General features: G+C 34.9%; 1 long non-coding RNA gene across 1 annotated transcript; it reads right to left on the reverse strand.

Moving 5' to 3' along the window:
• Positions 1-17027: 17027 nt before the first annotated feature.
• LOC135413875 (uncharacterized) lies at positions 17028-18314 on the reverse strand. The gene is made up of 2 exons (XR_010430458.1): positions 18096-18314; positions 17028-17338 (listed from the first exon to the last, which is right to left on the reverse strand). It is a non-coding gene; the product is annotated as an uncharacterized LOC135413875 (long non-coding RNA).
• Between the last annotated feature and the right edge of the window lie 1799 nt (positions 18315-20113).

Here is a 20113-nt window from a genome sequence, read left to right on the forward strand (position 1 = left end):
GGAAAACTCATTTATGAAGGTGCTTAACCCTCACTTGGCTCTTAACTTTAATAAATTCTCAGAATTACCACTGTTCTTTAGGCGCTTAAACTGAGCTACCACATTACAAGGAACAGGAGTTGCTAGAGTAAGATACATAGCTTAAACTCTCTTGAGGTGTTGAAATAATCCAGACAGATGTTTATTCTCTGCAGTTGGAAGGACTTGGTATCTTAACACTACTCAAACATACAATACTCATGCACGTCTTTGTGAATATCTACTACACTAGTTGGGAACGCTTACGTTATGAAATACAGCCAAATGGAAGAACATCACCTCTTTGCCCTACTTTCTCAAGATTCTTCAACTTGTTTATATATGTTCCTCATCTCTTTGTGCATAATGACACTCACTATTCTCTTGACATCTTATTTCAAAACTGGTCTTTTCTGTTCTGGCCTTTGAATATTCTGTCTGAATTCCTATTAATATTCAACGTTAATATTACCTTATTTCCCATTTGTCATGCCCATTGACCTTGAATGCTTTCATTTTTGCTGCTTTTTCATATGGTAAAGGTCACACTGTGTATCTTAGTATATTTTTCACTAGGAAATCAGAATTTAATCTATATGATACATAGCATAACTGGAGTTTAGAATGTTCTTTATTAACTGTATTCAGTGTAGGAGTGGAAAGTTCAAACATGCATTCAAACTTCATTAAAATGAAATTTTGCACCTTTTGAACTTCTCATAAAACAGAAAACAGTGGCTTCTTGTTTTGCTTCTGTCCGAAAAAGGAGAAATAAATAAAGATCAATAAGGAACTATAGTGTAAAGATACCTAGAAATAAAAATAAATTGAACATTTACAGATTTTGCTCCACATGTTATAGGAAAATATTTGTATTTTTTCAAGACGAATTCTAGTTAGGAGAAAAAAATTAATGAGTACTATAGCTACTTCCTCTTTATTTAAAAAAATTAAAGATAATTTACCTTTAAATCCAACACTATTCTATGTTTTCAGTCTAAATTATTGAGAATTTTGCACGTTCTACCACATTCTGCACTATCTCTTCTGTCCAAAATAAACATCACTCTATCAGTTATTTGACAACCTTTCTGTGAATGCCAGATTGAACTCTGAATAACTAAGACTATCTGTGAGTAGGAAGATGGAACAAGTAAAGAGTCTTACAGCTCAAATTTGACTCTGGAAAAAGAAGAACAACTTTCATCTGTCAAAAGCCTTTATAGGGCAAATATTCATATTTAAACAAAGGACAAAACTCCAAATAGACAAACACACACACAGCACATAGTCAAAGAGATTATATACCACCTAAATACTTATGCCTAGTATTTCTGAATAGTTATCTCTACAAAAATTGTTAATAGTAAACTGCAAAATGCTCTTCAAAGGAACTCAGATGAAATTTAGGCCATATGAAAATTCTTTTTCAAAAGCGAGTGCTAGACCACTCATTTCAGTCTATTTTCATATGCAAATAGTTGTTTTGCTTCTATTAAGAACTTAAAGACAGAAACAAACAACAAAAATTATTTGCATTTTCATTGCTTTTATCAGCAGTAAGAGTTGTTTTTTATATCCCTCTGTGAAGTAAATACAACCCAGTGTGTTTGTTTATAATTTAAGATGCTCAAAGAGTTTGAGATGATTTCTGAAATGAGTTAGTTTTTATATGCCTTTAGGATCTTACGAGGAACTGCTTAAAAAAAAGAATTTCTCTAAATAGAAGGAAACTATAGCTGTAATATGTCTTAGTAGATCTCTATTTTGTTATGAAATAATATATTAATATATTTGCTCCATTATTAGGCTTTAACTATATCATACCTAATGTTCCACATATTTGAATGTCTAAGGTATGTAAAGCACAGTAAATTGGTAACTAATACCAGAAGGTTTTATATATTTCAGTTCTCAGAAAGGTATCAAGAACATGCACCAGCTACCAGTTATATGAACATAACCAGCATGTTACATCAGAATGAGACCAAGGAAGCTTGCCTGCAAAGCAGAGTTAGCTGGTAAAACAGCATTGAGGATAGGAGAGGATACAAAATTCTTCCCTTTCTAAAGATAGAATATTTCACTGAAATTTTGAGAAGGTAGTATTCGTACTGTCATTATTCAGTATTCTCCTGAGTATATGTGTTTAAATGTAGAGCTCATTGTCAAAGTATTAATGTAAAATTCCAACAGCTAGATCACCACTCATGAGCTTTTCCAATTGAGTAAAGAGTTCACGTATAACCACCAAGAGTTATCTGCTCAGGAATAGTTTATCTCCGAACTCTACTCTTTCAAGAAGATTTGTTAAAGGAATGCCTAATTTCTGTGTCCAAAGGAAGTCTGTGTCTGAATTGACTTCGAACTAATCGGACTCTGGAATTCTGAAGATGTCTGGAAGTCTAGGGATGTTCACAGGTACAAAAGTACCAGATACCATAAAACTGAAGCTGGACATTATCTAGGCAGCATGTATTTTCCAAGGCTAAATGACAGCTGGAAGGATAGGGTTTTGCGGTTTTTTTATTTTACTTTTAAGATCTCAGTGACATTTCACAGCCAAAATGAACCTGTTTTAGGTAGCTATGTACTAAATTTAAGAATCTGTTTTTAAAGTAAGGAAACTTGTTTCAAATTGTTACATGGCTTTCATGCAAAGAACAAAAAGAAAAGACAGAAAATACAAAATAAAGTTACTGGCTAAAAAATACTCTTCCTTTCCAAAAAAACATACTAGACATCTACAGGAAAATGAATTTCCATTTTTTAAATAAATGTGATACTTCCCTATTTTTCTCAATTCCAGGCTTCTATAAATAAAAACAAATCAAAGCAAAACTCTCAAACAAATGACTGCCCCAACCTCAAACAAACAAAAACAACAACCCCCCCATCCAACCAGTTTACTTTATAGATATTGAATTTTTTTCTTCAATCAAATTGATCCGCATTTACTTTTGATAGCCAAATCATATATGTTATTTGAGATCTTTAGAGAACTGCTTTAGAATTTTCTAAAAGGTGTCCTGATGAACAATCACTTGGTCAGTGGAAAGGATTGTGAAAATATATGGTATCCATCAAAGTCAGTCCTAAACAAAGAAAAATGAAATCTGAAATCGGTGACTTAGAGGGCTTACTAACCACTTCTCACAGAGGAAAAATAAAATGGTTTTGTTTATGTTGTTGAATGACTTTGTGTGTTTTCCTGCAGTATACCTAACAAATAGATAAAATGTGTTCCGAGCTGCCTCATTTTGTCTGCAGACAAATGTTTTGTGAAAACATCTGTGTTTTCTGGTCTGCCTAGAATTTTGATTAACTTACAAAGCTGTTAAGAAAGATAGTTTGCTCTCTATGTTTTTTGTAAAATTTCCAAAAATATCAGTAATTGGACTTAATTACTTTTTTTAATCATTCAAGTCTGCACAACTGGAAGTCCCTTCTTGTTCTAACTTATAGATACAAATATCATGGGATAACTTTTGGTCTTTTTATGTTAGGTGTCTAACCATAAGGGAACAAAATGAATAAGCCTCATAAGAAAGGGGGGAAAAAAAAGCAACCTAGTTCTTATTACAGTTTGGATACATTCATTGAACAGTTGATGAATTTTCCAAATAGTTCATGTAGTTTCCACTCATTCAAGAACTATCATTAACACATGCAACTACTATATTATCTAGGTTACTTTTAGTGGTACCCTTGCATTTGTAAATATATGATAAGTCACATAAATTGCACTAAAATGATGCATGGTTTTCAAATTTAATATGAACAAAGATAAGAAGTACCATAATTATTTCTATACTTCAATTAATTTGCTTTTCAATAGTGTTCTGATTATTAAATATCAGAATGTTAGTCCTATAATTATTCTCAAGAAAACTGATATGCTAACTTCTCCCTTTAGTTAAACTGTTCTAAAAACAGCAACAGTTCACAGAGATTTTAGTAGGTTCACAATCAGATGACTCTGAAGAATAAAACTAAATAAACTGTGTTGATACCAATGACACCAAAGTGCTGAGCCTACATACTTCCAGAACACCTCCTTCATTTGTAATGTCACCTAAAGTTTCAGCACTGTCATCAAAACCAGCTGGTGAAACAGCATTAAGGGCTAGATTTCTACATGTCATAATGGCTGATGTGCTTTAGTAAACAAAGGCTATACTTCAGTTGTATCTTTCTTCTTAGTGTTAGTTACAGCTAGCATGAAAATAGCATTTTGGGGGCAGGTAAGTGTCTAAAGTGTACACACAGAACAGATCTCTGTCTGATTCTGTTCTTGCTTGGCCCACCTCAGGGATCCTTGCTCGCTGTTGGCATACAAGCAAATGTACTAATTTTTCATCATTTTCTAAAGCTGACATTTTGATAGCAGTCCTTATAAAATAAAAATCCATTTCTTAATAGAGAATAATATTTATATATGTGTGATAAAAATGGACTAAATAGTCCTTAATTGTTCATTCTTGGTGCATGTTTAAAATTATTAGGATTAATTTAGGGACTAAAACTGTGTATTTCTGTTTTAGTGTGTCTCACCTGGGGTTCAGGTACTTGAGAGGAGTCAAATACATCATCAGCAGAGCCCTACTCTTCCACTGACTTGCACAGCTTCTAGTATCCTTCCTCAATCCTGTTGCAACTCACATAGTCTTCATCTCCTGGAAAGTTCAGGATTATTGCTCTCCACCTAGGATTTCCTGAACTGAGATGAAGGACACTGGACAGGCAACCTTCAATTATTACTTTGCTTGCTTCACACTTGCAGCCTTCTATTCATAGTTCTGGGTGAGGTCTGGGAAACAGGCTTTCCAGCCTCCTCTACTTTCCTGACTAGACAGGAAGATGTGAAAGAGTTTATCAACTTCTATGGGGAGTTAATCCAGCATAGCAACTCTCCAGGTACTCTCGTCCCCCTCCTCTGTTCATGATTTGGTTTCTTTTTTTAACCCTCTGAATTTCATTTTCAATAAATCTTTTCACTTTTCTGTTTGCATAACATGTAAGTTGAAACTTATTCTGTGGCTGTGGTCTCCTAAGTGTGCAGGAAATTTAGCTGCCAAGGCCTGTACGTCTATAATAAAAAAGGGCAAAAGAACGCAGACTGTAACATCTTGAAAAGTTGGGATATAAAAAGCCTGCAAGGCCCGGGCTGCAGAGTAGGGTAGAAAGGATTTCTGTACTGGGCTTGTAGTGGTTGCGGAGTCTGAAAACTTTAGATGCCAAGGCACATGAAGTTGGGATACATGAAACAGGGTGAAAATAGAAGTCAGGAACCAAAATACAGTTGCACTGTTTGATTTCTCTTTTGAATAACAGGTATTTACTACAAGTAGTATATTCATACAAGCTTAGTCTGCCTGCAGAGGAATGACTGAGCTGCACCCATGTGTTAGTGTTGGTGCCAGCACTCAGGGTGCCCTCAGTTTTTGCAAACATTGCAGAGGAGCACAACAAGAAAACATAGTCAGAAAGGAGAGGCAATAGCATGGCAAGAGGCAAGTCTCACCACCTTTCAAAGAACAAGGACAATCTGCATTTCAATAACCAGTGGCACTTATATGTTGCATAAGCACAATGTGAGTTTTTTGTCTAGTTGGTTTTTTGTAAGTATCAATTCCCCTCCAGACTTCCTCTCTGTACTGATGATAAATTTGACCATTATTAACACAAAGTAACACGTGATGTGGAATGACAGACAATTATTCCCACTGAGAGTGAAAAGATATATTGTTTTTAAAAAGCACGTATGTAGTATTTAGCAACAATGCAATGAGGTATTTTTTATAATGCCCTTTTATAACTGAAAACACAATGCAGTTGCCAGGAAATTTGTGTAGTTTGCCTGACATGCTCAGTACAAGAAAAACTACAGCAATAGAGAGAATATAATTTGTTTCTGTCTTATGCCTTGTTATAAACTATGGCATTTTTCCTGCCTTGAAATAACTTCAGATCCTCTAACTGATGAAGTAAAATAAACTTAAATTACTTTGTGCTCAGTTGCAAGGAGGTAAGTCTCACTATAGGAAAAAAGTATTCTTCATCTCAAATATATTTCAGTCATTAGCTACAGATAATCAGGAGTACTACAGTATCTTTCTATCTGCCTCATTCCAAAATATGTGTATTTAGCAAAACTAGGGTTCTAAGTAACACTGATCAGAAGAGAAAAATCATAGCCATATCTCCTCTGTTTTAGCCTAACTGCTGGAGAGAAGGGACATGTTTTAAACTAATATTACAATCACATTAAGAACAACTTGAAAAAATATGTCCTAAAAGTAAAGTGATTCTTCTGGTCAGCTTTTTAAAATAGGAAAACAAGACAAAAAAAGCCCTCCAAAAGCCTTGTATTTCTATTTTTCTATTATCTTCAAATGTTTCTTGTGACCTTCAGGATTAATAATTTAATGTTTTACATGAATCAACCATACAATAATGCAAAGCTTAAACACTTCCTGAATAAAGAGTACAAAAGCAGTACTAGATAATAAGAGGACAACCATTAAAATCGCTATCAAGTAACAAGGTGTTAGAGATAACAAGGACTGTCAAGAAGTCTAGCAGAAAGTTGAAAAAATTAATTCTTAACACTCATATCCAGTTATTAAAAACATTTAAAAGGATAAGTAAAAATTAGGTAACAGATTTAGCATTTTCTTAGAAATACTAAAAAGTAAGAAAGTTACCATAAATACTGCTACAACATTTCATAAAGCAATATCTATAAACATCAGTAAATATTTGTAATGGAATAGGTTTGAAATACTCTTTACAAATTCCATTGTTGCCTTCTGTTAGTTTGTGAGAAGATAACGAGTCCTTTGAGATTAACACAAGGTAAACCAGGGAGGAGTGGCTGCTTCAGAGAACAAATCACTCTTTCCTGTTGACCTAGTTAGAGTTTACTTCTCAAAAATAGGTCTGTTCCCTAACTCTTTCATAACCCTCAGTGCGATGTAAAATAGGAACACATTCCATAGAATGGGGAAACAGATTCACTTCTTGTTATGCTGTGTTCTTTATAATGCACATGGGAAAAAGAAACTTAGAATTCTCTTATTTTAGATAAGAAAGAAGAGAAATTGCAATATTGCTTTCATACAGTCTTCATAATACAAAGCAATCTGTTTTTCAAATGAAGTGCATAAAAGATTGGGGAATAGGGATTTAAAGTTTTTTAAAATACTCCAAGAACCACAGATGAAGTTTTCTCTAAGCTTCAACTGAAGCTGTTTTTGTATAGTAGCCTCGATTCAGTCTCGGCTTTCTGTTTATGTCTTTCTCTACCAGTGCAAAATTTATGTTAAGTGGATATAAAGTGCAACCAAATCAGACATGGCTCTTTACTGTACATTCATACTGTACTCTTTACTGTACACTCATTCTGCTTTAGCTAAACTGACCACAACAAGGCACCTTCCTCTCTTCTATGTGGAGTTGTTGAAAAAGGATATTTATTTTTTTTTTTTAGTGATCATTTATTTTCATTTTTGCTGTCTTTAAAACACTAGTCATGGGGACTTATTTAAAATTAGAGATGGTTTTCTTCAGAAAAAATAGTCTCATTATTGTGTTTTACCGTGTTAGTTAAGTGTTCTGCTTGTGATCTGCCAGTAAGCCTTTACAGTGAAAGGAGAAATATCAATTATGTTAAGTGGAAAATTATTTGGAGACTAAAAATGCAAGAGACCAAATAGAATTAAAATTTGGCCAAAAAGAACATCTGTTCAGGATTAATTTGGGATGGACTTTTAGCATGCTTATGTCAGAGACCACAGAAGTGAAGCCACTCCCTAAGGGAATGTTAGCCATGAACAGGGTGACCTCAGTACAGGTTCTGACCACAGCCAGCTGCTGGCAACAGTGTCCAGCAACATTTCCAGACTAGGGAAGATGAAAAAAAAATCTGAGGTCCAATTCATGGGGTCCATTTCTTACGATCCAGGCAGGAGCATCAAGAGACAGGTCCAAAGATAAGCGTGGAAACAAGTCACAACATCCCTCAGAGAGGGGCATCCAGGAAAGAAGGTACCTGCAAGCTGGGCACAAAGTCAAACAGCATGCAGAGACAGGGCTGGGGACAAGCATGCCTTGGGCAGAGCTCACCGAGAACTGACTGCCCAGGACTGAACTCAGCTGGGCATCCAGGGCGCACAGGACAGGGTGCATCTGATTGGAGCCATTAAGGCCTGTTAGTGCCCTTGTGACTCTGAGAGCCAAAAGAAGTAAAATAACAGTAGTCTAAAAGTTTGGGGTAAATATTTAAAAAAACCCCACAACAACAACAATCAACATACTACAAAAAAACAATGAACTCACAAGAAAAATCCAAACCCTACAACATTGTCATTTACTCCTATTTGATACACTAAAACATACTTGGTCAACTAATAAATTCAAGTAATAAGCTTTAGATCAATGGAACTGTTTAGTGAGGACAAATTCTTGAGGGATTTTCATGCTGTAGAGGAATAACAAAAATATTTTCTAATTGCAACAAAATCTGAATTTCTTAAAATATTTCTGTTTAAAAAAAACAATGAAATGTCAAATTTACACCAATTTATATCTAATAACATATTGGTGGTTTTTAATCATGAATAGGAGATCTTTCTTTACTGAATTTATATTATTCCTAAAAGGCAGTGAAATATCTAAACTGCTTTTAGAACATAGAACTCAACTCACGTTGAGGAACAAACTTATCTCACATCCCACAATCACCCAGTCTGTGATTCAGTGATTGGAATAACCCCAGGCAAACAGTGTAGGCCAGGGGTGAGTTGTCTAGAAGGCAGTTCTGAAGAAAGAACTCTGGGGTCCAGGTAGAAAGCAAGTTGAAAATGAGTCAGGATTGTGTCCCTGCAGTGAGGGAAGCCAAACACATCCCAGGTTGTATTATTAAGAGCATAATCAGTAGAATCAGGAAAGTTATTTTCCCCCTCTATTCAGGACTTCTAAGACTGCATCTGAAATGCTATGTCCAGTTTTGGGCTCCTGAATGCAACAACGATACTGGCATACTAGAGCAAGTCCATCAAAGGGCAGCAAGATGTTCAAGTGCTGGAGCACAGGGTTTATAAGGACAGGCTGAGAGAACTGGGTCTGTTTAGCTTGAAGAAGAAAAGGCTCAGATATGCTACAGATTTCTACAGCTGATCAGAGAATACAGAGAAAATGGGGCTATACTCCCCTGAAAGGTGCACAGTTCCTTTTTCCTGAGATAATTAATTTCTGGAAAATACTGACTAGGTAGTAAGGAGGTTTGGGGTTTTTTATTTTTTTTGTTTGTTTGTTTTTAATCAGAAGGGTGATTAAATTCTCAAAGATCTGAAATTTCCATCTTTGGGCAAAACACTGAGCCAATAATCCAATGAGAGCTTTCTGAGTACAGGTCTGAATTAGAAGGTCTCCACAGGTCCATTCCAACTTAAATAATGGTTGTATGATCCTATGCACATTATTCTTAATTTGACTGTGTTGAAATAATGACAATCGAAGCTAAAGATATAAAAAGCACATTGCTGAAAGCTTAGATCACAAAAGCATAATTATAATGTATAATAATACATTAATATAATAATAATAATGCATTATTAATAATAATACATTAATATAATAATACATATAATAATATCTAATGCATAATATAGCCATTTACTCTTAAGAGATCTTAGTCAATGTCATATCTGAAGTAACATTCATAATACAGTTTAAAAGTTGAGTTGTGACTTGTGAATCTGATAAGAAAGGAAAGAATCATCATGAGGCATGAGTATATGCACAGTTATGTATATTTTAATTATTTTACAGATAGAAACACACAGATAGAAAAGAGAAATCTCAAACCATTATGTACATAGGTGTTCACTATTGATATTGTAAGTATGAAAGTCTATATATGGCCACAGCAATCTTCAAAACTATGTGATTAAGACTAAATGCACTTACATGCAAAAAGGACAATTCGAGAGTATTAAGAAAAGATCAGGGCAAGATTCTAACACTGATATAGCAAAAAGAAAAGTAAAAATGTGCAGTCTTGAAACACGGATAACAGAAGCTTTTAAGCAGGAGAATAACATTACACTGAAGAACTGAGCTGACTTTTAATAAGTTTATAACATATGATGTAATGGAATGCAAAAAAATATCAATTTCACCTGTTCTCTGAATGTTTTAAGGGAATTTCTCTTGATTACTTCTAGATTAACATATTTCTGAGCCTAAAAATAATATATTTTCATGTTAATCAAGTCCTCCAATTAATAGTGCTTTCATTGCATTGCTGAAAGCTTAGATCACAAAGCTCCTGAAAACAGCTATGTGTTAGCAAAGTTGCTTACTCTAACATCACTGCCTAAAATATCAGAGGTGACACCCAAAAGGTGTCACTTACAAGAAATGTGTCCCGGTACTTAATAAGTAACAGAACTATTAATGACAATTTCAAACTTTTGTTAATCATGAGCATTTGAGTACTCACAGAACTCTCAGCAAATGAAGACAATAAAAGATAACATGAAGAGTTTATTGCTGAATTATTCTGAGGCAAGGGAAAAAAAAAAAAAAAAGATCTCAAGTGTACATACATCCAGTGTATCCAATAAGGTTTGCAAAATCGTACCCAAACTGACATGTTACAAACTGAACTGAAGAAATTTTTGGGAGCTAGTGGTTTTTGCAGTTTTAAACAAGGTCAGGGAGGGCCCATTTCCTGGTTTTGGTACCAGGGAGATGTGATTCACCAAATTAGTTTCATCACCTGGTCTACATTGGGAAATAACAAGATTTCTCTCAATGACTCAGTAGATATGTACCTTAATGTACATATAATATTTTTAATTTAATATACATATATTGGATTTTGTATTAAAAATTATACTTCTGTATATTATACTGAAATTTTTTTAACAAAACCTTAAGCATCATGAAGAGGAGCCTAACCTGAATTATTCAACACTTTCCAACACCCTCCCCCTACAGTTAAACTTCTCAAAGTTCATCTTCAGGATGTGGACTTGATACTCTTGCACACTTCAATCTGTAACAAGATTATTCCAAACAGGTTGTCCTTAGAAGAAAACAAAAACTCACAGTCTTGATAATAGTACTGAAAGAGAACTGTTCCTTATCATAAATAAGGTGATCAGTATCCTGCTCATATATGTTGAGTTACCTCAAAGCCTTGGAAGTAACTAATTCACAAACCACAGTTTATCTCGCTCTACTAATGACAGAAAAAAAGTGTTTCCCCTGTTTAGGATACATGACAGAGAGCACTTCAGATTAAAAAAAGGAAATAAACACTTGTACTCTGAATACAGAGTTCCTTTATGAGCTGCATTACTTACTTGCTGCCTAGTTCAGTTGGCAATGAACACATCGCTGGTGATTTGGATGGAGTAAAGAGACAACAATCCTGAAGACTGGAGCCATTCATGACATCTTCTTTCCTCATTACGAATGTTCTTGTACACGATAACTTCCAGACTCTGTAAATAAATTCCCTACCTAGCACTGGAACAACAGTACTTCTCCAAAGTAATGTGGATTGAAAATTTCCATCTAATTTAATAAAAAATAGTTCATACCTGTCTAAAAAAACCCCAAACCAAACCAAAAAAAAAACCAAAACCTGAAAGTTATGTACTTTTTCTCAGACTTTCACTTTAAAAATAGGTTTTTAGTAATTAGTCCAAGGCTGAACAAATTATATCTTCCATAAAGCTTTTTGATATCTTTCCCAAATTCACTTTTACTTGGCCTTTTCAACCAAAATATTATGATTATTCACTGAAAACACACTACTTTTTGAATTTTAAAAATTTCATATGCAATTAAAAAGCTTTCATTCAAAAATTAGCACAAAATCATCAGTCAGCAGAAGAGTCCTTAAATACAGTTGTAAGATGGTCTAGTAGAATTCCTGACGCTCTTTTCCTCAGTAAGGTCAAGTAGGGATCCTCATTCATATTTAAATTCCAGCTAATATTCAGAGAGAGGATTTTGCATCATATTTTCCAGATCTAATTAATAATGTCTGGACATTTGGGAACAGATTTAGAAATGCTAAATGTGCAACAGCTAAGAAATTCATATGCCAGATGAGAGAAGTAAAGAATGGAATACAAGTACTCAGGGGAATAAAAAGGATTTTTCAGTAAAGAACTTCATCCTTTGCCGCATCCCATAAATATGAGAAAGCAGAAAAGGGAAATATAGTAAAACACAGGGAAGATTTAGATCCTAACACCTGGCAACCATGCCAAGCATCCTCAGCAAAGGGGGAAGTAGTAAGCAGTTACATAACTGCTAAGTAAGAGAATAGAAAACTTAGATAAGAAGACCACAAGGTTTGCTTAATATGAAGAATTAGAGCTATTCATAACAGAGTTCAATTAATGCGTTATAGTGCAGGGATAGATGGAAGTGGGGTGAGGAAAAATCAGTTTTGTGAAATAGCAAAAGAGAAAGCATGGAGTGAAGCCCATCCCACCCTTTCATACCTCTGTAGCACCCCTTCATTGATTTATCCAGTCTCTTTACAGAGCCAAAGCTGAGTCACTTTCCTCTGTTTACCAACTTGCTCACAGTTTACCTTGCAGGTAAGTGGTCCAAACCTTATGGAGAGCCTGTTCTGACCACCTACCATATGGATGAACTCACCCAAGAAAAATAATAATACCAACAGCATTTTGAAAGTGCTACTGGTATAACATCAAGTAAATTCACAGTGAAAGGAAAGACTTCTGTGTTTTTACAAGAGTGTTTGAAAAAAAGAGTAAGTTTGTCTCAGGTTACATAAACAAAACTAAGCCAGGAACTTAAAGAAAACAAACAGAATAAAAACAAAAATTAAGGCTTAAAAGTTTGAATCAAATGTAAAAGACTATGATGTCTCTTATTTCAGAGGTGGATGTTTTAATTACTTTACTTCCTAGCCACATATAAACACAGGAACTGTCAAAGCTATGTGGAGCTCAATAATTTAAATGCACTGCCCATATATAAAGGAGCTAGTGCTGTATCTCAAAAGAAAAACCGCTGTCAAAAAATAGTCATTTAATTTCCAAAACTGACAAGGAGGGTCATCAGTTTTAATGTTCTGTGTTTGTAAGCTATACCTGTCCAGAATAAAAATGGCAGTATTTCCCTTTTCACATACCCAATAAAGTGTTTGGAAATGGATAACAAGCAAAAGCTTGCAGACTTTGGGTGTCTACAGATGTAAGTAATCAAGGAGTTAACCTGCCAAGATTAGTTTGGATGAATGAATTCAGCCATGCAGAGGAATAGAATCTCTACAAAAGGGAAAGGTATGACTATATGGAGAAATTCCATCACTAGACTGGACTGCAAAGAACGGGGAGTCAAAAAAGAAGTGAATAATAAGCATTTAAATGGAAACTATCACAGGACATGCAAGTCTTATACAGGATGAGATAAATGATGGAACATTTACTCAAATAAAATGAACCTGTAAATGGTTTACTGAACATCACACAGATGTTAAAAGGAAATATTCAGCCCAGTGCAGATTTGTCTGTACAGCTAATACAGTGGAAGACTGGATCTCTAGTAGTGCAATGACGACAAGTGGTTTCCTTTCACAATAGCTTCAATATGGTGATTCCCAGTCCTAAACCACCATAAAATGCAGTACAACTTGCTGGTTTGGTGTAAATAATCCCTGAATTTCACCTGAAGTCACATCTCATGCCATCTAAAAGTTCCTTTGTATGAATCTCCATGGATTTTACATGGGAAGTAGAAGAAGAAAAGAAAAAAAGGCAATTCACTCATTACAAGGAATAGCAACCACGTCCCCAAATTACAAATGGCTATATACATCAAAGATACAGCAGGATAGACCAAATGTGGTAGAATGCTGTGATGAATTATGACATTTTTCTGAAAATTATCACACCAGAAAGCATGTATTTCAATATAAGTAATATAGCAGGTGTACTGAAAGTAAATGGCTTAATCCAGGGAACAATTTCGGTTATATTTTATAAAACCAACAATGTTACCTTTCTACAAGAAATGTAGACTATTAAATTGTACATGTTAGTAAACTTTCAGAAATGATATTTTGAACAGAGGGAGACAGGATGCTAAAGTAAAATAATCCAATGGCATCAGCTAACTGAACATGACATAAGATTTGTTATCCTAGTGTTATCTCAGTATTGTCTACTTAAGAAGATGATGAAGAGATCACATGGGTGGAAAATAGTGGCAGTGTTCTTTTATTGGCTACAGGTGTGTTTGATAAGGGATGAAAGGGAGTTTTTCATTCCTTTAAGCCACTATTAATTTCATGGACGCACTAATTCTGTTTCTCAGTATGTTCTCAGTAGCACATGATACTATACTCCATCAAAGTCAGTCCTTCATCCAGTTTTGTTATGAAGTCTGTGCCTTATGTAATTTTATAATTGTAGGCTGTAAAAACAGAAAGTTTCCGAATTTTTAAATTCCTTGAGAAAACTAAAATGGTCTTTCTATGTCTGAAAGTTTGTTTCTGCATAATATTTTAAAGAGGGTATTTCTGTGTATTAATTTGATCACATGGGGAAGAGTCCTTATTTTTCTAAAGATCCTTTTCAAATTCAAATTGCAGCAGTATTTAGCAGATGAAATACATACTTGCAGAGACTTTCCTACTTTTAGTCATACAGATATTAACCAGTTATTTATTTATTTATCAAGGCATAAACAATGTTCACACAGTTTTCTTCCATTGAGTGTTACTAATATTCTAATATACTTTAAAATAAAAATAAAGTCTTAGATATTAGAGATACACACAGGAAGAAAAACAGTTCTGTTGAATATCATAAATCCATGGTAGTGTAAAATTGGTTTTGCTCACTTTTCTGTCTAGTTCACTTTAAAAAGCTGATCTTTCAAAATGAATTCATAATTCCCTCTGAGAGATGCACTTCTTTACTCCCGGTGCTCCATCCTACCCTACCCATTTTATTTTCTTCAGAGCAGGAAATTGATCAGAAATAATTTTTTTTTCTCTGTGGTAGTTTAATTTGCAGCTATTCCTTAGGTACTCCTAATGAAAACTTGCAAAGACACGAGGGACAGATCAGGGAAGAAACAGGACTGGTCATTCCACCGGTTGCAGTGTTGTTTTACAGTACCTTAAAATGCATGGGAACTACTTTCTTAGGTGCATAGCTACATTGAATGAACACCTTGGAACTGTGTAAGATGTACTCCAGTACAGACTTGCTGTTTTGAACCATGAAGAGCAAGTGTAAAGAACTAAAATTTGAGTATAGACTATTTCAGTTTAAAACAAGTGTAGTGTTGAAACCAATCTTGAAAAGTGCCACCTTCTGAAAGATAATGAAGACTTGAAATGCCCTTTCAAATTATATGAGGAGACTGTAAGAAGCACTCCACACTATTAGGTTCTGACCATATGCCTTTAAGAAGGTGTCAAAAGCATACTGCAGTGGGATGGTGAGTAGCAGGACTTTTTATTTCTGCTTTTTTCACCCCACATCCAAGGACTCTTAATCACAGGCAGGGATACACAAAATTCTCTGTTAAATAAAGGGGACAGGTCCTTAGGATCTAGTCTCACAGACATTAGTAAGTCCAGACACTGCAGAATTTTGATGATATTCATATATTATTTGCAGAACTTTAGATTGTGTGCCATTCTAGCAAAAAGGGAAAAAGTGAACTTAGAAGGGTAATAGAAGAGATAAATGAGCCAAGGTCATGAAGTAGCTTATGCTAGGTCACAGGACTGAGTGGTAGAAGAAAAAAATTGGATTAGACAAGCCAATATGAACTTGAAGTTAAAAGTAATTCATCAGATTAGGATGTGTTTGTAGAACACTATTTGTAGAACACTATTGAGCACACATTGGACACTACTGTGATACTGAAAATACAGATAGAGAAGAAGATATAAATAATACTACCTGCAACGAGGTCAAAGGATGATTTTGCAGAAATACTTACCTTCATCCTTATGGCACACTTTGTGCTTTGCTAGGTGCAAATTCTGATCTACAGCCTCTGTCTTTGTACACTTAAGGGGTAAAGGAGAACAGATTAATTTGACCCTTTGTGCTTTCCTTTCTGTGAGATGAAAACACATTAGCTCTAAAAACTGTTTAAATCCGGTGCTGCAATTGCTTAATCAGAAAAGCTTTTTCCTCTGATGAACTAGTTGTTAGAAGCAATACTTCCAAATAGTCAATAGAAAAATGGAGCCAAATGCTTCTGTAGTGATGTTAATCCTTGGCTCCCACACTATGTCCCTGCAGTAAAGTGCTTTGCAACTAATTACAGTGTGCAACCCCCACAGCAGACCAGAGGCATTAGGGATGATTAAATTTGAGTGCTGGAGCTCTCCTTTGGTGATGTGCTTCTGCTATCTGCATCACCACCCTACTTATCTATTCAAAAGCTACAGCCTTGCCATTACACAGGCATGTACTATTAAGCACAATACAGAACTATTATATAATTCTGCATTTTTGCGGCACAAATGTTTCTCAATAAAAGCATTGGGAAAATACTGCACTCATAAGAAGACAGAAACACACAAAAACCAGTGTGTGCGTCTAGACAGGATTCTTTCTCAAATGTAGGAAAGAATGATCAACCATATTCTCCAGAGGTGATGGCTTAGGTGTTTGGATTCATGACCAGTGCAAGAGGCAGCTCTAATTCTACCTACTGTTCTTCTCTGCTTGTGTTAACGTCACAGATCTTGAAAGAAAATGGAAAATACTTTTACTCTGGCAGCCCTGCACAAATGTAGAGAGAAAGGAGGGGGAGATGACAGTTCTTGTTTGTCCTTAGAATTTTAGTTCCTCCTCAGGATCTTACACTAAAAATGTTGAGAACAACAGATTTTATTTTAAAGAAGCAAAGATTCTTTCCTCCTAATACTCATAATTAAACCCCAAAAATGTGCCATTTCTGTCTATACCCTGAGCCAGAAGCAATGCTAAATTAGCTTTATTGTTTTTATTGTGTTGTGGGCTGCCTGACAGCCAGTGTCACAAGCCAACACCCCACTGTGCTAGGCATCACACAAACAATGAAAAAATAAGACTGCTTTGGTGCCAAAGAACATTTCAGCTGAACATTGTAGTTCAGAGAAAAAGAAACTGGAGCCAAATGTAAAGTTCAAATATAACAGTATGCACTATCTCAGCTAGTTCCCATGCCCTTCTGGATGTCCTGTTTTATCTTTCTTCTGGTTTTCAGCTTTAGAATGCACCTTGTCATTTCACAGCAGAGTCACAGTGACCTGAAGAAATGTGAATGCAAGCAGAAAAAAATCCTTGACAATGTCTGATTTTGTCGCATTATTTACTTTTTTTTCTAATCAACCACTAGGTTAAAAATAAAGTTTAGAGGATGATAAAAGGCCCCCACACAAGAAGAACTCATTAGGGATTTTCCACCTATATAGCAACAATTAAAAAACTATGGTAAAATAATTAGGAATTATAATGATACTCATCTCCTGCTCGATTTTTGAGTATGCAAGCTCCAGAACTCTGCACCATTGGTCTGAAATATGTTTGTTTACTTACACAACATCTGACATCAATGAAACCAACACGAAAGAATTGAAGTGGACCTGGAACTAGATTGACTCAACACCTCATGATTCAGAGCAGTGGGTGGACTATGAAGAGAGGGCATCACTTATTGTGCAGGTCACTTGTGCTCTAAAGCCTTCAGCTGGGATACTGTGACTCTAAAACTTAGAAATAGTAATGAACAAGGACAGTGGAACGAATCAAGTGTATTTAGCCATATTAATGAACTGTGTATATTTTTAAGGCAGGCATGAGATTTATGTTCTATTTTAAGTGTAACCTGCATATACCCACTGTTAGAACTGAAGTGCTTCTCATAGTTATGATATACTATGGTTTATGTGGAAGGAAAGCCAAGACATCTGCTATTAACTATATATTCAGCATTCCAGTTCGGGGCAGTAGGGTTGGGGATTTTGTTTATGTGTTTTTCTTATTTGTTTGTTTTCAGATACTTACATGACTGCCAGTCATAGTAATCGCAGGATAGGTCACTATCTCTAATTTTCTGAGTGAGAAACCAGTGTGAGCTGGACTACTCCCCAAGAGAGCTGCGAAGGGATGGAGGTGCACAAACCAGGACACCACAGACCTGGTGACCTCCTGTCAAAAGCCCAGAGATTGTCAGGTAAAAGCAAAATAACAAGTCAGGTTTGAGGCCCAGCCAGGAAATGCAGACAACAGTTCAGGGACAGGAATGGAGTCAGGCACTCCTATGACATCACTGGAATAGAGACTGATGGACTTTGGCAGGGCTGCAATGGGATCCTAAGTTGTGGACAAAGCTGGGCAGAGCCCTGGGGAGGCTGGGCAGGGATGGTCAGGCTTGGTAATGCCCTGACAGGTGTGAACGGTGAATGTTTCTTCTCAAACTTGAGTTTTGCAAAAGCTACAGCTCAGAATCTTTTCACAGGGGATGAATGAGAAAAAAACAAACAAAAAAAAGAGCAACTTGTGTCATTTTTCAGTAACTATTTTGGTTTTTTATCTCAATATCATTAATTAATTTCTTGGCTTAGATAATTACTAGTATCTTGATTTGAAGGATAGTATGTTCAAATACTGCCATTGTATCCCCTGTTAGGCATCTACACTTTCTTCTGAACTATTTCACATACAGATCTGTCTTGACCAGTGATTTGCTTCTTTTTCATGCTCTTCTTCTTCTTTTCATACACATTTTAAAACTATTTAGTACATATAATTGCACCAAAAATTCCAGATTTCATCTGTCTGGGGAATATAGGACCATTTATCTGGAGAATAAATAATAATAAGTAATAAGAAATAATATAATAAGAAATATTAAGTAATTCACATTCCATGACTGATTCCAAGGACAATCATTTATGTTTTTTTAAAAAATGTCAATATTTTAAACAACTTTTTCATGATACCTTTGGTATTCCTGTACTGAAAATGCAATTGTGAATTCTTGTGGCTATTGCCTAAAGGAAAAATCCAATTTTGTGTGGAAGAGAATAACATTCAAATTAATATTAAATGGAGAGACTGAAGTTATTTTTCAGATAATGTCTTGATCTGCAGGTTTACTCTGAAAGATGTCACTCTTTACATACTTTTTTGATGCAATGTTTCAGGTCTATCTTCATTTTAATAGGTGCACCTTGTGACTGCATTTCCACTCTACCAAAATGAACTCAAAATTAAATCAAAAAAATATTCTTGTTTGCACTAAAATCCACTCCTGTAATCCAAGTAATTCTGGTATAAAACATATACAGAAAAAATATGGTGTAAATACTTTTTTATTATCAATGTTTGTTCCATAGTATTCAATAGTGTTCCTTAGATTCAGAGAAACTTGGAGTTAATCTATAAAATTTAAGCTGAAGAAAATACCAATTTTTTTAGTAATGAACAGTCAGAGAAATTAGTTGCCTGTTGTGTGACATTATTTTTATCCAGAGTTTAAAGGTTAATTAGTAATGAAAATTATGGAAACAAAAAGCAATGGAAAAGAAAATTGGGTAAGTCTAACTGAAGATTTTCTTTGTTGTATTTTTCAGCTTTTGTTTTCCATGCAATTGTCCAGAGCTAATTAAAAAAATAATAGTATTAAAACTCTTGTGAGTTTATAGTAATTAAATCTGGTAAAATGAAACCTATTAAATAATTTTATTAAGGTACAAGCCATATAAGGCATATTATAAGTGTTGGTCTAAATGACAATGGCAATGTAATCCCAAGAAAACACAAGGTATTAGTAGGAACCATTAGCACTCTTCTACCAATAAAGACATATTTGCTAACACATAACTCGGGACGCATTCAGGCATAAAAATTTTCACACTATTTAACTCACTTTATACCAGGCATTGAATCAAACTAATAGCATATTGTATAGAATGTTATAGACATTGTACTACTATAATACTATATGGATAAACCTTCTACAAAATATATTGTATGGTTTACCTTTACATAACATCAGCAACAGATACCTTATGTGGTAG

Source organism: Pseudopipra pipra, chromosome 4 (genome assembly GCF_036250125.1).
Source record: "Pseudopipra pipra isolate bDixPip1 chromosome 4, bDixPip1.hap1, whole genome shotgun sequence".
In the NCBI taxonomy this organism is placed as follows: Eukaryota; Metazoa; Chordata; class Aves; order Passeriformes; family Pipridae; genus Pseudopipra; species Pseudopipra pipra.